This window comes from Hemitrygon akajei, chromosome 31 (assembly GCF_048418815.1).
Source record: "Hemitrygon akajei chromosome 31, sHemAka1.3, whole genome shotgun sequence".
NCBI lineage: Eukaryota > Metazoa > Chordata > Chondrichthyes > Myliobatiformes > Dasyatidae > Hemitrygon > Hemitrygon akajei.
Window position 1 is genome coordinate 38,104,010 of NC_133154.1, and position 16,220 is coordinate 38,120,229.

The 16,220-nt window shown below is 47.9% G+C and overlaps 1 protein-coding gene across 2 annotated transcripts in view; it reads left to right on the top strand.

Annotated features, from left to right (window-relative positions):
- Positions 1-11,511: 11,511 nt before the first annotated feature.
- LOC140719018 (modulator of macroautophagy TMEM150B-B-like) overlaps positions 11,512-16,220 on the top strand; it is a 57,131-nt gene continuing 52,422 nt past the window's right edge. Inside the window, exon 1 of one of the 2 annotated variants that reach the window (XM_073033348.1) lies at positions 11,512-11,547. The gene's annotated coding sequence lies outside the window, so the exon portion shown is untranslated. Of the gene's footprint in view, positions 11,548-11,670; positions 11,912-16,220 lie in introns of those variants that run through there. The other variant, XM_073033347.1, reaches the window with a different exon arrangement.

The following is a 16,220-nucleotide window of genomic DNA, read 5'->3' on the forward strand; positions in this document are numbered from 1 at the left end:
CTACGAGCCCATGGTGTTACAGGAAAGATTCTAGCATGGGTAAAGTTGTGGCTGACTGGCGGGGGCAAAGAGTGGGAATAAAGGGAGCCTTTTTTGGTTGGCTGATGGTGACTAGTGGTGTTCCACAGGGGTCTGTGTTGGTACCGATTCTTTTTTACATTATATGTCAATGATTTGGATGATGGAATTGATGGCTTTGTTGCAAAGTTTGCAGAAAATACAAAGATAGGTGGAGGGGCAGGTAGTTTTGAGGAAATAGAGAGGCTGTGGAAGGACTTAGATTAGGAGAACGGGCAAAGAAATGGTAGATGGAATACAGTGGCAGGAAGTGTATGGTCATGCACTTCGGTAGAAGGAATGAAAGGGTTAACTGTTTTGTAAATGGAGAGAAAATGCACACACCTGAGACGCAAAGGGATTTGGGAGTCCTTGTGCAGGATTCTGTAAAGTTAATTTGCAGGTTGAGGAAGGTGACTGTGATGTTAGCATTCATTTTGAGAGGACTAGAATACAAAAGCACGGAGGTAATGTTGAGACTTTATAACACATTGCTGAGGCCTCACGGAGCAGTTCTGGGCCCCTTGTATTGGAAAGGATGTGCTGAAACTGGAGACGGTTCAAAGGAGGTTCACGGAAATGATTCCAGGATAAACAGCTTGTCATGTGAAGAGCTCTGGGCCTGTATGCACTGGAATTCAGAAGAATGAGGAGTGAACATTGAAAATAGTGAAAGGCCTTGATAGAGTGGATGTGGGGAGGATGTTTCCTATGGTGGGCATGTCTAAGACCAGTGTGGAAACTTCTACTTTACAAAAAGACCACTCCACAACTTGATGGCCAAAAGAGCATCTTTATCTGGGTCGGCAAATGATATTTACAATACGGAGGCTTCCAGGTACCCCGTGCGGCCTGGGTGGAGGAACTATATACGATGCATACTGGGAGAAAAAAGAGCGGAAGTAAAGACCCCGCCAACCCCGGATCCGGCCTCTTGCTACCAACAGCTTCCCGATTAGTATTAACTTACTTTTAATAATACTCACATTACAACACTTCTCCCCCTTTAAAATCCAACATTCCCCAAATATAGAAGAACTGGGAAATAAAAACAGTGGTATCATTAGCAACAGGTTACCAATACAAAAACACCTAAAAAACATGGCAAATTCAACATTCAATCTAACAACAAAAGGAGCTATCCAATCAAAGATTCAGTCTGTCAGGAGGTTTGCGAGGGTGCTGTGATCTACGCACTACCCCCGGTGACCCAGCAGGCACCGCTGGTGAGGATGTTTTGAGTGGATCTAGTGTTGGGGACACGAGAGGGGTCTGTGTGTCCCCGTGAGAATGGTCCATCCTCTTCAGGGGACTCTGCCCCCTCTGCCAGTGTCTCTCCTCTAGCAAAGTCACTGGTGGACATGCTTTCCTGGTATGCATTAAGTGGTCATTGCTCCTTAACTGTTTTGGACTACTGAGCTTCTTTGAAATCGGTGGCAAGCTATTCTCAGCATTATTGGGATAAACGGCATCTGCAGGTTTGCCACCTGGCTTGGAACGCACTGAAGAAGGAACTTTGGTTTTTGAACCATTGTCACAACCGTGGCTCAGAATAGACCCAATTGCAAAGTTTTCATAGAGTTCCTTGTTATAACTTGGAACTATCTGGAGTTCAACAGCAGGAAATTGCAATGTGTTTCGGAAAACCTCTTGGGCTTGAACAAAGGTCTTGTCTTTTAAATCACAGTCACTGATTTTGATGATACATTCATTCTCCTGGAGCAGGTTCTCTTTTCTTGAACGGCTTTTCTCTTCAATACCACGAATACTCAGGCCAAGGAATCTTCCACTCAGTGTAGAGTTAAAAGGCACCACATGGATTCCCAGGGGGCCACTGCCTCCAGAAAATCCTACTTTCTTTGTCAAATCACTTAGAGTGCTTTCTGAATGCTTGTCTGGTGATCCTGGAGGCTCTGTTCTTACATCGTCTGCGGGTGCCCCGTTTGTTACTGTTACGATTGGCTTCACATGCAGGTTCCTGTTAGCGGGATCATCGGGCTGAGATGCACCTTGCTGTAACTGGGCGGGTGGTACAAGAGCTGGGTCACTGCTTCGCCATGCTAGAAGTGGCGTGCTGGCTTTCAGTGCTGAGGGGGTAACTTCAATTGCTCCTGTCAGGCTGAAGAGCCGTAAGCTGCACTGTGAGCTCACTCTCAAATGTGTCCGGACTATGTCTGTCACTCACATTGCCATCGGCGACTTCATCTGCCCGCTGCACCTCTTGCTCTTCCGTCATGTGTGCACACTTAATTTCATGCCAGTTGAGCCCGATTTTGCAAAGCCAATCGCGGCCCAGAAGACTGGGCCCACTGCCCTTAGCTATCACCAGCCTGGCTTCAGCCTTCTGACCCCCTGGCTGAAATATCCACATATAACACCCCTCAATGAGGTATGGGCTGCCCCGTATAGGTCCTGAGTTGGAGCTTAGATGGTCTGATGGGAGGCAGGTTGGATCCCCATGTCCTCCTGTAGGTCTCTTCACTAATGACTGATGCAGCAGCCCCTGAATCAATCTCGAACTTAATGTCCTTTCCCTTGACAGTGACTGTGGCATAATATGGTTCAGGTGGTCCCTCATCCATTTCCACCCCAAACATGTTGTAGGCACACACTGCCTCTCCGTCTGCTTCTCCTAGGTGGTGTGTGGCTGCCTGAGTCTGTTGAGCTTTCCCCTGCCCAGGCTTAACCTTACGCTTTAAGCTCCTGCACTTTTTAACGAAATGTCCCTTTTTGCTACAAGCATGACAGACAGTATCTTTGAATGTACAAACATTTGCATAGTGCGTTCCTCCACACCGAAAATATTCCATCCGCCTTTCCTGTCTACTGGTCTCCCTCCTGACTTGGAGCACTGCCGCCGACTGCGACCCCCCCCCCCCCCCCCATATCCTTTCTGCATATCCTTGGCATTATCAGAAGCCAACTCCATGCCTTGAGCAATCTCTAGGGCCGTCTTGAAAGTCAACGGTGGGGTTTCCCCCAACAATCGGCGTTGTATGGCGTCATTATTAATGCCGCATACTAATCTATCACGGAGTATGTCATCCAACACGGCTCTGAAATGTCAATGCTCCGACAGCTGCCGAAGCTCGGCCACAAAATCGCCCACAGACTGACCTGGCTGTGAAACTTGAACTGTTGAACTATCACCGAAGGCTTCGGATTGTGGTGGTTCCCCACGAACTTGACCAGTTCGTTGCACGGAATTTCTCCCGGTTTCCACGGTTGTTATGGACGGAAAGTTATCCGACCAAGCAGGAACGTGGTATCAGAGAAAATGTACCCGCGACAAGAATGAGACTAGACCACGGATCACAGTATTACACTTGTTTATCGGTAAGGTAAAATATTAGCATAAATGACACTTCATTGCGGAAAGCGGCTTAGCTTAACTACCCACGCTGTGCAACTGCCCTTTTCCCGATACAAGCAATACTTATCAACGTGTGGTTAATCCCACTCCCACACGACTCATACGGGGCCAGGAACAGGTGTGATGAAGCACCCACGCCAGCGAACGCGGTCTTCACCTGGGATGTTTCGTCCCCACCTGGGGTTCCTTCTGGTCTTGCTAGTTGTTGTCCTTCTCCACGGACTGCATATCGTCCTCTCCCTGTCTACCTGCACCTCACAGCCCCTGGCCCCTTTATATATCCCCTTAGAACAATGAGAACAATAGATATCTTCTTAGAACAATGACATCCTGTACAGTGCCCCTACATGCCTACACGGACAAGGATATCCTGTACAATGCCTCTACATGCCTACATGGTACAGTTACCACAGGACAATATAGGACGCGTTGCGGTTGACGAGTTGGGACCGATTGCATTGTTACATTTCCTGGCCCGACGCCATCCATTCTACTACATTAACAACCCACTACCCCACCAAATACCACCTGCTCAGTGGGAACTTATAGCAACCCATTGACCTCTCAAGTCCCACAGTCTTTTCCTATAATACACTCCACCCCCTCGGTACCAACTCGTCAACGGCGGCGAGGGGTTACACAACGTTGAATAACCTGCTTAATCACAAAAACACATAAAGCCACAAAAATTATTAACAGAATAACAAACACAAACCATTGTACCAATTACAAGTTAACCGGTCAACCCTCCATCCACTCGCATGACACATGCAGCTGTCACCGACGGGTAAGTGTAGCTGGTCGGTGCCATCGTCACAAGACCAGATACGAGAGCTGGTACTGGATCCGAGAAGAAGGAGGGTCAACAGGCCGTACAAGAACATCATCAAAATCCTGAAAACAGACAATCATTCGCGTTTAGTCAGGCGTTCTGTATTTAAACATTCCACCCGATCGTGCCCTTCCACAGCCACCCAACGGGTGTTCCCCTGGGCCACAGCAATGATCTCCCCCGGGAGGCGTTCACCTGTAGGATAACGGACCCATACCTGTTGTCCTACAACAGACACCATTTTTTCTTCCTCGTCTTCCTCAATGTCAATGCCAGCCTGGTTACCATCAGGGGGAAACAGGCGCTCCAACGGGGTGCCCCCCTTCCCCACCCGCTGGTTTAACCGGATCCAGTTCATGATGGGGAGGCTAGGTCGGAGAACAATAGGTGCGTCTCCAGTCATCCGCTCCGTTTCAATCAACGCCCAGTAACAGGCCAGAAGTTGTCGCTCAAAAGCGGTGTACCGTGTTACAGCATCTGGCATCTTCCTTGACCAAAAGCCCAGAGGAACTCGCCGTCCTGCTTGTTTTTGCCACATGCTCCAGTGAGCCGCATCCACATCGGCGGTCACCTGCAGTTCAAACGGTACACCAGGTACCCTTGGAGACAAAGGCAGCGCTTGTTGTACAGCTAGCTTAGCGTCTTCAAACGACTTCTGTTGTTCTTCGCCCCACTCAAAGGGGGCCTTTTTTCGGGTGACCACATAGAGAGGGCGCAGGAGGCCGGACAGGTGCGGAATATGCCTCCGCCAGTAACCTAGCAACCTGAGGAATCGTTGCGTGTCCGTCTTGTTAGAGGGGGTGGCAATATTAATTATTTTCTGCCGCACCTTTTCCGGAATGACTTGCTCTCCCGCATGCCACTGAATGCCCAGGAACACTACTGACTGACTTGGTCCCTGGACTTTAGCGGGGTTAACCGCCCAGCCCCGTTGTGTGAGGTATGCGGTTAGGGATTCCAGGGCCTCTTGTACTGTGTCCATATCACAGCCCTGAACCATAATATCATCAATATAATGGTGTATAATAATACTAGGTATGGTGGTGAATTCTGCCAGGTCTCGGGCTATCAATCCATGGCATACGGTGGGAGAGTGAAGATAACCCTGAGGTAGTCGGGTAAATGTATACTGTCGCCCCTTCCAAGTGAAGGCAAATTGATCCTGCGATTCGGGGCTAATAGGAATACTAAAGAAGGTATTGGCCAGGTCAATCACAGCATACCAACTCCCGTTCTCCTGCGCGGCGATATTTTCAATAATAGTTACTATGTCCGGAACGGCCGCCGCCAATGGGGGAGCCGCTCTATTCAGCCGGCGGTAGTCGACCGTCATTCGCCACGAGCCGTCTGGCTTCTGTACTGGCCATATTGGGCTATTAAACGGGGAAGTGGCTGGTCGCACAATGCCTTCCTGGACCAAAGCCTGTACCGTCTCGGTTATGGCATCATGCCCCCCTGGTATGCGGTATTGGGGAACGCTGACCGGAGAAAGAGGAGCGGGGATGTGGACCGGTTCCCACCTCGCCTTTCCCACAATTACTCTAGTAGCCCTTATCCCAAAAGTGAACGCGCCCTTTGTGGTTTGTAACTGTAACCCTCTTAAGATGTTCATACCCAGTATACATTCTTCCGTGGGAGCCACCAGTACCCGCCGCACCACCGGGGTATGATTGCCAATAGTGAGGCGGACCGAAATCTCTCGGGCCCGCGTCAGAGCTCCTCCCATACCCTCAATGTGGTACGGAGGTCCTTTCCACTTGTCTGGGTTGCCCGGTATTACCGTATGTTCAGCCCCAGTATCAACCAAGGCTAGATGACGCTGGTCATTCCCCTTACCCCAGTGGACTATTACAGGTATATAAGGCCTGGGGTCACCCTTCGTCCACACTGTGGTGATGCGATACACCAGGGCGACCCCGCCAACCTCCTATTCTTTACATGGCACTGGTGCCTTCCATTTAGCCGCCTCCTCCTGCAATGTTTTACGCACCAGCTGTTGCACATCGTCCAAGCTGGGATAAAGGGAAGGGGACGACTTGCTCACATCATTACGCTTCAGACCCGGTCCTCCCTCCACCTTTCCCTTCACTTTGGTCTTATACAATACATGCAGGACAGAGGTGGGCTTACCATCTATTTCTTCCTTACGGACACCTGCCTGCAACAGTGAGAGGAACATTTCTCGCCTACTCGGTCCTGGCGGTCCCTCTTTCTTCTGCCGATCCCGGCTACGGGGGGTGGCTATTTCAGACAAGGTCTGCATGGCCCCTATAACACGGGCGATAGGGCTCCCGATCAAGGGTCCCGTTATTGATAATACGACTCCCCGTAATGCGGGAGCCGCTGAGCGGACCAGGCGGGTCTGCATACCGGCGGTGAAGAGTTCATCCTCTGGCCCTCCCCCATGGGCCCACTGGCCCAGCCGATGGGCATATAGGGCAGCCGCCAGGGCTTGCTGCCGCAGCACCTGTGCTCCTTCCTCCCCTATCCGTAATAACCAAGCCGCCAAAGGTTCCGATGGTTTCTGCCGGAACCGCTGGCCCATCCCGGACAATTCCTTCATGGTGTAATCCTTATATTGTACTTGCCTTCGACCCGCGTTTAGGGCCTCCCCCGGTCTTACACGCGCATCGCCCTCGGCCTGAGCATAGTCAGAATCAAAATCGTTTCCCTCCGCCTCATCCTGGGGGGTAGGATAAGTATACGTAGTGACCATTGCCGGCCGGGCTTGGGCTTGGGCGGTATCCTCTCCCTGGCCATTGCCCGGGAACAGTGGGTAAGATGGTTGGTCCGGATATCGGTTGTCATCACCATCCCAGGTATCAATGTCATCCCCTTGTGCTAACATTGTCCTTACTCGGGCGGGATCCGGGGACATAGATCCCTTTTGCTTATACAACTGGTGTTTCAATTGGAGGGCCCTACATGCCAATTTGACCCCCGTTTCTTCCAGGTCAGAAGCCCGATTCTGACTGGTGCGCACTACTTCGCCCATCATAGCACACCTCTGTTGCAATGCTTCAACTTCCTCCCTTAATTCACCCAATTCCTTCTTCTTTGCAGATAGCACCCCTGATTGATGCCTCAGGGCTGTGGCCAGCAGCCAAAAAGCAACCGTCAGGGACCCCTTTTGCTTCGGAAAATTCAGCTCTCGCAATAACCGTGCCACACTTTCCCCGATAGGGGTTTCCCGTGGTAGCAGGCGATCCTCCCAACTGAGAGGAGAGCCCAACTGAGACAATGTATTTGCCAGCATCCCGAACCCGGCCGAATTATCCGTCCAGCCGGGGATAAGGAACTGTTCGGGAGTGGCCTCCTTCTTGCGGCGGAACAAATTCATCCTGATACCCTGCTCGCAGCGCCAATTGTTATGGACGGAAAGTTATCCGACCAAGCAGGAACGTGGTATCAGAGAAAATGTACCCGCGACAAGAATGAGACTATACCACGGATCACAGTATTACACTTGTTTATCGGTAAGGTAAAATATTAGCATAAATGACACTTCATTGCGGAAAGCGGCTTAGCTTAACTACCCACGCTGTGCAACTGCCCTTTTCCCGATACAAGCAATACTTATCAACGTGTGGTTAATCCCACTCCCACACGACTCATACGGGGCCAGGAACAGGTGTGATGAAGCACCCACGCCAGCGAACGCGGTCTTCACCTGGGATGTTTCGTCCCCACCTGGGGTTCCTTCTGGTCTTGCTAGTTGTTGTCCTTCTCCACGGACTGCATATCGTCCTCTCCCTGTCTACCTGCACCTCACAGCCCCTGGCCCCTTTATATATCCCCTTAGAACAATGAGAACAATAGATATCTTCTTAGAACAATGACATCCTGTACAATGCCCCTACATGCCTACACGGACAAGGATATCCTGTACAATGCCTCTACATGCCTACATGGTACAGTTACCACAGGACAATATAGGACGCGTTGCGGTTGACGAGCTGGGACCGATTGCATTGTTACATTTCCTGGCCCGACGCCATCCATTCTACTACATTAACAACCCACTACCCCACCAAATACCACCTGCTCAGTGGGAACTTATAGCAACCCATTGACCTCTCAAGTCCCACAGTCTTTTCCTACAATACAACGGTGTAGCTAAGTTCGGTATCAGCTTGTGCGTCTTTGCCCTACACACACTCAGGAGAAAAGAGCACTTCTTAGCCTCCTCAGTAATTCCATTAGCACAGAAAAAGTGTCCCAACCTTTCCTCGTACTCCGGCCACTCCTCGATTTGCTCGTTGAACTCATCGACCGATCCGAACACGAGGCTCCTCACCCACTCACGGCTCCTGATTGAAAACGGGGCCGGCCCGTCCACAAAACCAGTTTACCTCGTCGCCAAAAATATGTGGTAACTTCTACTTTACAAAAAGACCACTCGACAACTTGATGGCCAAAAGAGCATCTTTATCTGGGACGGCAAACGATATTTACAATACAGATGCTTCCAGGTACCTTGTGCGGCCTGGGTGGAAGAACTATATATGATGCATACTGGGAGAAAAAAGAGCAGAAGTAAAGACCCCGCCAACCCTGGATCCCGCCTCTTGCTACCAACAGCTTCCCAATTAGAATTAACTTGCTTTTAATAATACTCACATTACAACACAGAGGACACAGCCTCAGAATAGAGGGGTGTCCTTTTAAAACAGAGGTGAAGAGGAATTTCTTTAGCTAGAGTGTAGTGAATCTCTGGGATTCATTATCCTAGGCAGCTGTGGAGGGCAAATCTTTATGTATATTTAGATTCTTTGATTTTTAAGTTCTTAGATTCTTAAATCTTTATGTCATTTTAGATTCTTGATTAGCCAGGGCATGAGGGGATTTGGGGGAAAGGCAGGAGATTGGAGTTGAGAGGAAAAATGGATCAGCCATGATGAAATGGTGGAACAGGCTTGATGGGCCAAATGGCCTAATTCTGCTCCAATATCTTATGACCTTATTCATGTGTCTGTAGAAATGTCTCTTAAAGATGCTTATTGCATCTAGTTTCACCTCCATCTGTGGAAAACCATTCCAGATTTCAATCAGTCTCTGAGAGAAAATAAATGAACCCCTTAGCCACCCTTTAAAACCTTTCCTCTGGCCATAAACCTCATCCTTGGTCTCGATACCCCTACTGTGGAAAAAAAGACTCTATCGGCGACCAGTGGTATTCCACATGGATCCATTCCTGTGCTCCTGCTCTTTGTGGATGAGGACGAGGAAGGGTGGGTTAGTAAATCTGCAGCTTGCACGAAGGTTGGTGGAGTTGTGGATAGAGTAAAAGGGTTGCCATACGTTACAACGGGACAGCGACAGGATGCAAAGCTGGGCTGAAAAGCGGCAGATGGGGTTCAGTCTGGAAAAGTGTGAAATGATTCCCTTTGAAAGGTTGAACTTGAAAGCCAAGTGCAGGGTTAATGGTAGGAATCTTAGCTGAGTGGAGTAGAGTAGAGTAGTTGCTAGAGTAGTTAAGAAGATGTTTAGTGTGTTGGCATTCATTTGTCGGGGGAATTGAGCTCATGGTAATGTTGCAGCTTTACAAAAGCTTGGTCAGATCACAGTGGGTGTCCAGTTGTGGTCACCTCATTATAGGGAGGATGTGGGAGTTTTCGAGAGGGTGCAGAGGAAAGATACCAGGATGTTGTCTGCATTAGAGAGCATGTCTGATGAGGGTAGGCCGAGTGAACTAGGGCTTTTCTCTTTGGAGTGGAGGAGGATGAGAGGTGACCTGATAGAGGTGTACAAGATGATAGCAGGTACAGATTATGTAGCAGCCAATGGCAAAAATATGAGGGGTGATAATTTTCAGGAGGAAAGTATAGGGGTGGAAGTGTCAGCAATGGGGAGGAAAGTATGAGGGTCTTGTCAGAGGTATAGTTTATACACAGAGGGTGGGGGATATGGATTGTTCTGCCAGGGGTGCTGATAGATTAGATACATTAGGGAGATTTAGGAGACTCTTAGATAGGTAAATGGGGGCTGTGCGGGAGGGAAGGGTGAAATTGATCTTGGAGTAGGTTGAAAAGCCAGCATAACTTTATGAGCTGATGGTCTTGTACTGTGCTGTAATGTTCAATATTCTATGTTCTATCTATCCTTTAAATGATTCTGATAATGTTATACAGAATAACTTCATCAGGTCATACCTCAGCTTCCTACACTGCAAGGAAAACAAGGCCAGTTTACCAAAGTCCTCCAACTCAGTGAATCTCCTCTACACTCACTCCCTATCGTGTTGTTACCCTACACTCACACCACACACTATAAGAAGGAAGTGATTCCTTATAGTAATTTCTAAACGTCACAAAGAGCAGGGGAGCTGGAATAGATCCCTCTGAACACCACTGGTCACCGGTTGTCAGAATTGTTTTCCCATTAAAACCAAGAGGACGCCATTTTAAGGTGATTGCAGAAATGTACAGGGAGAATGTCATAAGCAGGTGGTGGGTGCATGGAGCCCACTGCCAGGGTGGGGGGGGGGGGGAGAGGCAGACACGTTGGGAAGAGTTTACACTCTTAAATTGGCAAATGATGAAAGAAACAGATGGAGAATTTTGGGTGATGGAGAGGAGGTATGAGTCCACCGAAGGAGGTGTAAGGTGCTCTTTCCTTCTGCTAACCAGCAGGTCACCCTTGGCTAAGGTGTAGCACCTGCTTAGCTCCTCAACCCCCCCCCCCCCCACCAACTCCCAATCAGGGTCACATGAACCCTTGGTCGTATGAGCAGCCGGTGCAGATCACAAGTGCTAGTTATGTGACCACTGACGGCAGGCTGGCAATCTCTGGTATTCATAAAGGCAGTGGGCACCCGTCTCATAAAGATGCTGCCCAGAAGAAGGCAATAGCAAGCCATTTCTGTAGAAAAATTTGTTAAGGACAATCATGGCCATGGAGAGACCATGATCACCCATGTCATAAGACACAGCACATAATGAACGAACAAACGGGAGAAAGAAGGATTAGACTCAAAAGAAGCTGTATGGTTGGAGGAAGGATTTTTAAAGAGCTCCTAACCAACCAAAAATAGCCTATAATCTATCTAGGATGATCTTTTTATTTAATGATTATTAATTAATACATCTTAATTCCCGATGAGATAGGTTTAAACTTTCTCTTTAGCTGGGATTATATATAGAGTAGGTTTATATATGAGTAAATACGGTAATTTACCTGCACAGTGTCCAAGGCTTTTCAATGGAAACTCACTCTGCACACGTGTAGAGTTAAAGTATACTCAAGGGGCTGACCTCATTCATACCATTAAATCCACTGGAAGGAGGTGAGTGAGCTGGACTTTACAAAATATATACCATGTAAATTAAACAGGAAATGTGATTTAAAAGAAATGACAACGAGTTCTATTCAGGGAGAAAATTAGCTGGTTACAGAGGTGGTGGAGAAAGAGAGGTAGATAGGAGACTGTCTTGATAAAATAGCCACAGGTTCTATGATAGTCCTACTTTTGGGACAAAAAAAAGGATTGGATTAAAAACCGTGAATCCTAGTTCTGATCTCTATGTTCGGCTCACACGATTAAATATGACCATTTTTTGTGTGGATCTTTAATCCCTTCATTGAAAAGTGATTTGTGGAATTTGACCTGGTAAGAAATCAAGACATTCCAGGAAGAGAACAGAATATCGGTGAGTAAAACCAAAATCTTTATAAATTGCAGACGTATATTTCAGGAAATGGCATATTAGACAGGGTTTTTAAATGATTATGTCGAGCTGTCTGGTTCTTTGGGATTTATTATTCTGATGAAATGACTTTTGTTTTTTAAGTTTACTCTTTGTGAACTGAATACATCATAAATTAACAGTGAAAAGTGTTAATTTATAAAGATTTTGGTACTACTCGTGTGTGTGTGTGTGTGTGTGTGTGTGTGTGTGTGTGTGTGTGTGTGTGTGTGTGTGTGTGTGTGTGTGTGTGTGTGTGTGTGTGTGTGTGTGTGTGTGTGTGTGTGTGTGTGTTCATAATTGCAGGAAACTTCAATAACTTTTTTTTGTTCTTTTAAAAATTTAGCAACTTTCATTTTGTTCTCCTTTACTCATGAGTACTGAAGAAATGACAAGAGACAACCTTGATTTTTTTTTAAGAATAAAAGCCTTGTGCTGAGCTCTGCAAGTTTGCTTTCTGTCACATCTTGGTACTGATTGATGGTTCTGTATATTTTTGCCCCCTTGAGTACTTTGGGCAAGTTTATAAGCACTAATCTAGCAGTGAAAAAATGTCTGATGTTAGAGTCAGGCTGGGTTTGAAATGTATTCTGGTGGTCATCTCAGATATTTCCCAAGATCACCCAGCAAAAAAAAATTTAAATCTGAAATCTGAAATTTAATTGATTCATAATGAAACACATTGCAAACTTTAGTTCATAATAACTGAAAGAACACAGGAGAATCTGTTGGAAAAAACTGCTGTGTCTCCATGGAGTGAGACGCCAACGTTAATAAGCTTTGCCAAGGGATAAATATAGATGTTTCAGTCAAACAAATATTTAGTCGATTATTAATGGCTTTAATCCTGAACATAAACTTTAAAGCATCACAGAATGGCTAGAATTAACTCTGATCCTGGGCCAGAGTGGGATTTTGTGAGGAAAGGCTGGGCAAGAGAAATTATACACTTCTAGTTTAGTTAGGCAAATATTACTGCCTGAAAGCCATAATTCACATTGTGAAGGTCGAAAATATATTGACATCCCCTCACCTACAAAAGCCTTAGGTGATCTAACCATTTAGAAGATGGAGTAGAAAAGGCCCTTTGGCCCACCATGGTGTGTAGACCTACATTATCAGGAAATGTAGGGAAGGCTTGATACAAAAGCGGGGCAGTGGAGACAATTTAGCGGTGAGTGATAACTTTAATAACCAGCTGCAAAATAACAAAGCAGGAGGGGCCACAGAACAGATACTAATCTCACAGGTGCCAAGGTAACTGAAGGCTAGGAAAAACTGATTCAATGAGTGAACAGGGATTGTGGATGAGAGATGGGTTTAAATAGGCTGCAGGTGATGAGCTGGAAATGACTGCCAGGTGACTCCTGTTAACTGCGTTGAGACTTGGTGGAGGGGTGCCTGACAGGAATCCCACCCCCCCAACCAAGGCTGACACCCGATGGACCAGGATGATTTGTTGGGGTCCAGCGAAGCTTCTCGATGAGCAATGGATCCAAGATAAAACAAGATCTCTCCTCTGGACTGCACCCTTCCCTGTTGTCCAGGTTCTGCATTTTCCATCCACGATGAAGTGAATCTCTTAACGAGCAAACTGTGTACACCGGACCACCTTCCATCACTCTAGGTTCCAGAGGTGAATGTTGAGTGGCCCACGGACAGGGCATGTGGTAGGTAGGTGTAGTCCTGAGGAATGGCGGCAGCCAGAGGACTGATGCGATGAGTGATCTTGAAGGGAGTGAAGAATTGCGGAGAGAGCTTACCGGAGTCGCTGAACAGGGGCAGGTCTCAGGTGGACAGCCAGACACGGTACCCAGGCAGGCTGCCGATGGCAGTAGGTGCAGTTGGCAGCTATGATGACCCTCTGTGCTCTCCTCCAAGCATCCTGGCATCTGCAAAGCAGGGAGCTACACTGTTGGCTGTGGGAAACAACGGGTCAGTAGCTATGAAGCAAATGGTGAGGAGGTGTGGGACGGTTCAGCCTAGAGCAGATATTTCTTCCATGTGGAAGAGTTAAAGGCAGCACAAAGTTTTAAGAGTATGAGGAGGAGGGAGCAAAAGGCTCACCAGAAGCAGAAGATGAATTGTGGACCCTGGTCCGACACAATGTCCTGAGGGAAACCGTGGAGACATGGTGGAGAAGCAGGTCCATTGTCTCAGTTGCTGATGGACATCTGGGGAGGGCAATGAAGTGGGACACCTTGGAGAACCAGTCCACCATTGTCATGACCCCATTGGAGGGCGGAAAACCTGTGATGAAATCCATGGCGATGAGGGGCCAAGGATGTCGGGGTACCGGAAAGGGCTGCAGAGGCTCAGAGGGCTGCTGGTTGGAGGAATCGGACTAGGCGCATTGAGGGCAGGCTGTGACAAACTGAGGTTCATCTGTTATCATGGAGAATCACCAGAACTGGCATTGCAGAGAATCCACTCTGGCTGGCTGAGGAGTGGGCTCACCGGAGTGCCTCAGAGTGCTCGGCCGCCATTGTCAGGTGTGTCAGTCGGAGCAGGCTCGTGCTGTGGAGCTGACAGACCTAGTTCTCGAGATCCCAGATGATCAGGGCAAGGATGGAAGGATGGGCTGAGGGTTAATCTCTGTTTCAGCTGGGTTGAGCTTTTGTGACAGTGTGTACACCTTAGTGTTCTTGGAGTCGGGTTGGTAGGAGATGCTGAAGTTGAATTGCTCGAAGAAGTGGGCCCTGATGTGGTTTGAGTTGGTGGGTCTGTTTCATCGATATGAGGTTCCGCTGGTTAGTCCAGATCAGGAAGACTCTCCATCAGCGACCAGTCTACTGGCGAGTAGTTCCCTGTTTCCTATCCCATAGTGATGCTGAGTAGAGTTGAACTTGTGCGAGAAGGAAGGACAAGGGTGTGTCTTGCTGTTCAGTGCTCACTTGGAGAGGATGGTCTTGGTGCCCAGGTCAGATGCATCTGCCTCTACCACAAAAGATCCAGAAGTCCTTGGATGGCAAAGAATGCAAGCAGTGCCGAAGCATCTCTTGACTTCTTCAAAAGCGTGGTCCATGGCAGCAGAGTCATGGTCCATGGCACCATCTCTTGGAAAACGTGGTCCATGGCAGCAGAGCAGCTGATTTGCTGAGGGAGGTGAGAGGAGCAGCGATTTCGCTGTGGTTGCTGATGATGTACGGTAGAAGTTGGAGAAGCCCAGGAACTGCTGTAGCTGTTTGAGGGAGCGCGATCGGGGCCAGTCAACGACAACGTGCACTTTCTCTGGGTCCATGGTGTGCCTTGAGGTAAAAGGACGTAAGCCAGGAAGGAAATGACTGGGGTGTGGAGTGGCATTTTTCTAACTTGCAGTACAGTTGGTTATCGAGGAGATGCTGAAGATCTGAAAGGATGTGACAGACGTGGTTTTGGGGATTCTTGAAGATGATGATGTCGTCAAGGGAACCGAACACATATCTGTTAGTGTGTATTGGAGGGTCTCATTGATGAAGGTTTGGAAAATGGCTGGACTGTTGGAAAGCCCGAAAGGCATCACCAAGTATTCGTCGTGGCCAGAGTGTGTTATGAACTCTCTCTGGCGGATGTGATCAGATTGTATGTGCTCCACAGATCCAGTTTGGTGAAAATCTGGGCCCTGATGAGTGTTTCAAATGAGCTATCCTCCATCGGGGAGAGGGTAAAGATGCAAAGGTTCAAAGTACATTTATTATCAAAGAATGTGTAAATTATACAACTTTGAGATTTGCCTTGCTCACAGGCAGTCACAAAGCAAGAAACCCAAAAGAACCCAATTAAAGAATAAAAAAAAATAAAAGCCCAACTCTTGATACACAATAGAAAGAAAAACAATATCATGCAAGCAATTGAAGCAAGCAATATTCCAAACTAAATTGAGCCCTCAGATCCAAATGCCAGAGCAGCCTGGAGTAGGCCCGAAGCCTGGCTTATCAGTTCATTGTATTAGTAGGCACAGAGTACAGCAGCCAGGGCCATCTTCATAGCCTCAGCACTCGGGAGAGAAGAGTCAGCATAGCGGAGAATGAATGAAATTGGCTCTCACCATCAATCTGGGCCGTTGTATTAACAGGCACAGAGTACAGCAGCCAGGGCCATCTTCATAGCCTCAGCACTTGGGAGAGAAGAGTGAGCATAGCAGAGAATGAATGAAATTGGCTCTCACCATCAATCTGGGCCATTAAATTGCCTAAACAACGAAAAGTAACCTTGCACTAGGACCCAGCTATTGACAAGGACTCAGGGCCTAGATCACAATGCCCAAAAGCTTGCTCTGGGCCCAAATTTCACC